Source organism: Oncorhynchus tshawytscha, linkage group LG20 (assembly GCF_018296145.1).
Source record: "Oncorhynchus tshawytscha isolate Ot180627B linkage group LG20, Otsh_v2.0, whole genome shotgun sequence".
In the NCBI taxonomy this organism is placed as follows: domain Eukaryota; kingdom Metazoa; phylum Chordata; class Actinopteri; order Salmoniformes; family Salmonidae; genus Oncorhynchus; species Oncorhynchus tshawytscha.
Genome location: NC_056448.1, coordinates 9,849,665 through 9,852,906, shown reverse-complemented (window position 1 = coordinate 9,852,906; position 3,242 = coordinate 9,849,665). Strand labels below are relative to the sequence as shown.

Below are 3,242 nucleotides of genomic sequence, written 5' to 3'. Positions count from 1 at the left end.
GTTTGTTGTGAAGTGTCTGTCCTATATCTGAGAGAAAAAAGAAAGATCAGGAAACAACATGTATTTTTTTTACACCTTTTTAACCCTTTATTCTAAGCAATAAACTACTTCCATATATATTCCATTCATTTTTTCAACTTGTACCGGGGTATCTTCAGATGAGACTTGTGAGGCTTGTGTTTGCCCTAGAGCAAAACAACCAACATGTACGTCTTCGTGAGAGACTCCATTAGACGGGGTCATAATATTTTGTAGGCCAAACCGTTCGGCCGCTACAGACGTTTTCGTGAGAAGACCAATTTTCGGGATGTCTCGTGGTCTGAAAAACACCGCTGTAGCTTTGCCACCTTTCAACGCAGATACGGAAGGGCGACATCGGCGGATGAAATAGATATCTCTCATTTAAACCAATGGATTTTGTATTTTGCTAATTAGATTTGCACTGTGGATCGGACATTGGCTCTAGGGGTTAAAGAAAGAGAGAAATGTTGAGAGAGAGAGGGAGAGTGAGTGAAGGAGGAGAGTGGGGGTAGAGGGATGAATTCCTCTGCTGAAGGATCTATTCATCCTCTTACCCTCCTTTCCCATCGATCTCTTTACTCCCCTTTCTCTCTATTTCCCCTCTCCCTGGCTAGGTTCTGGTTTGCCTCACCTTCTCTCTGAAGTGCACTTGTTTGTCAGATTTTTTAAAACCATTCCTTAAAGATTCAGGCACCCACCTCCATCCTTCCCCCTCCCCCTCTCCTGCCTCCTCCCGCTCTCTCTCTAACTGAACTGTTTATCAGTCCTGCCAGTCAGGCCGACGCCCAGCCAGCCATCACCACGGTTACACTCCCCACACTGGGGATCATCACTTTGGAGAGGCCTCCTCTCTTTTGCTTTCTCTCTCCCTCTGGCTTTCTATGTCCCTCTCCCTTTCTGTCCTCCCCTCTTTCTCTCCCAGTCCCTCCTTCCGCCTTTCTCACACAAACACACACACACACACACATTGGTACAGAGTGTAGACAGCAGTGTGGGGCAGCTCTGAGCTCTCTGCCAACTGTGTTAGCAGATTAAAATTGATCTATTGGGATCTGGCCTGGGATCTGTTGCTCTGAGAGTGGATCCGGCTTAGTAGATCTATAGGGAGCAGGCAGGCCGCAGACGCCACAGTAAAATATAGATGGGGTCTAGTCTATTAGGGTAATAGAAGAGCTAATAGCTCCACCTTGCCCTCTTATAGGCATTGCTTATACCTATCCAATCTGTTCAGATCTACATAAGTGCTTACGGGTTGGGGGGGTTAAGGGTTGTTTGTTTGTGGACAGTGCCCTTGAGGACAGACTCAAGTTCCCAACCCTGCTCACAGAGGAATTTCCTTTAGAACCACATCCTGCATGGCCACTGCCCAAAAAAACACACACTTTCTCCTCTCTCTCTTTCTTTCTCTCTCTGTCTCAATTCCATGGGCTTTATTGGCATGGGAACAATATATTTACATTGCCAAAGCAGGTGAAATAGATCATAAACAAAAGTGAAATAAGCAATCAGAAATTAACAGTAAACTCTCACACACACACACAAGGTCTAATTAAGCACAGTCAGATGGCTGGCCTGGTTTGAACGCGTACGGCTCGCAATAGAGGGGCCGCGTAAACATGCGCAGCATGCAACATCACCGAGTGGGCTGGCTGGTGCCCTTGTCTGATTAAAGATACAGTTTGGAGTCGCTTTCAAGGAGTCATATTTGCTATGATAAAGATGTATAACAATATAGCCTCAAAATAGATAAGCATGTTCAACGCACCAGATGAACATAGGCTCATTTAGGTTATAGCAGCCTATTAGTAATATATCATGTAAGCCTATCATATTATAGGCTCTCTATCCAATAAGACTATAATAATCACGTCATACGGCTTTCCGTCGATAAATGCGCACGAGGGGGAATGAGACAAAGAGCTGCCCGTAGCAAAACAATATTCTTGAATTATTTACATGAAATGTGCTTATCAGCCCCTGTGATAATAGGATATAGGTCATTATTTATCCTTCCCGGACGCCCTCGGGCCAATAGCCCTAGTTGATTTTCAAATGCAATGTTTTTATAAACGTGCCTAATAATAAAATTAAATCAAATAATCCGATTTTACCTGCCAATCAAACCGATCGATCCGCCGTCATCAACAAAATAACACGAACTATAATGATGGGAACAGATCAAGCATGCCAGAACCCCATCAGTCGCGTGCCATGGGCGAGAGGCTTTCGGTTTAACGGCGCTCCTAGACACGGAGGACAGTGGAGGAAGGGAGGATGTACGCGTGCGTGAGTGCGTGTATTAAAACGGGGCTTGGGCTGCAAAGAGACTGCCCCTGGGCTGCATCTCAATCTAGTAGCTTCCTCCTCTCTTCTCTTCTTCTATTCTCTAGTCTTCCATCATCCCCACCCAACCAGTGGCGGTTGGTGCCATTTCAGATGAGGGAGGATAATTCATTTTTTTAATGAGCATGGCCTTCTATTATGAGCATGGCCTTCTATTACAGCATATTGGATGACTGTCATTCACATTCCATTAACCCAGCTCAATGCAACATCAACAGGTTTAGTCTACTACATGATACTCAAATTTCCCCTGTGCCCATCATGAGGTTTCTACAACCTAGCCTATGAATGTAAGTTTACAACATAGAGGATTTTGAGTACCTAAGGTGACAGACAGTGACACATTCAATACCACCTTGCACACTCTTGCCTGCATCTAGCTGATCCAGACAGTAATCATTAGTTCAACAGTTGCAAATGTACATTTCTATTGGACAAATTCAGGTATTTTTTTAATCTCAGTTTCGTTTCATTTGCTTCCGTTGAAGCATTTGTTTTCAACAGAATCGGCGGAATGAATACACCCCTTATCACACACAAACACAGTTCACGTTCACAGCAGCCACATAAAAACAGTGTCATCACGTTGCTCGTTGTATATATAATTCCTTCTCGCAACTATCTACGCGATCTCCTCCTCTCACCTTTTCCCTTCGCTTGACTGTGACCAGCCGAAAAAACCTTTGCAAGCCAAGCCATCATATCATGACCGTTACAACCACTACACACAGCCTACATCACTGTCAAGTCATAGTCAACATAGCTACTAGAACTAACGCGTCAGTAAACCCATTAGCTACAATTACGCATTACAGTCTACAGCCAGATTATTTAGCCAAATCAAAGTAAAAGTTTTTTTTTTTAAATACAACCAAATA

The 3,242-nt window shown here is 44.0% G+C and overlaps 1 protein-coding gene across 1 annotated transcript in view; it reads right to left on the bottom strand.

Annotated features, from left to right (window-relative positions):
- LOC112219577 (dematin-like) overlaps positions 1 to 2,290 on the bottom strand; it is an 8,692-nt gene extending 6,402 nt beyond the window's left edge. The window contains exon 1 of the mRNA XM_042302163.1: positions 2,133 to 2,290. The gene's annotated coding sequence lies outside the window, so the exon portion shown is untranslated. The remainder of the gene's footprint in view (positions 1 to 2,132) is intronic.
- Positions 2,291 to 3,242: the final 952 nt, after the last annotated feature.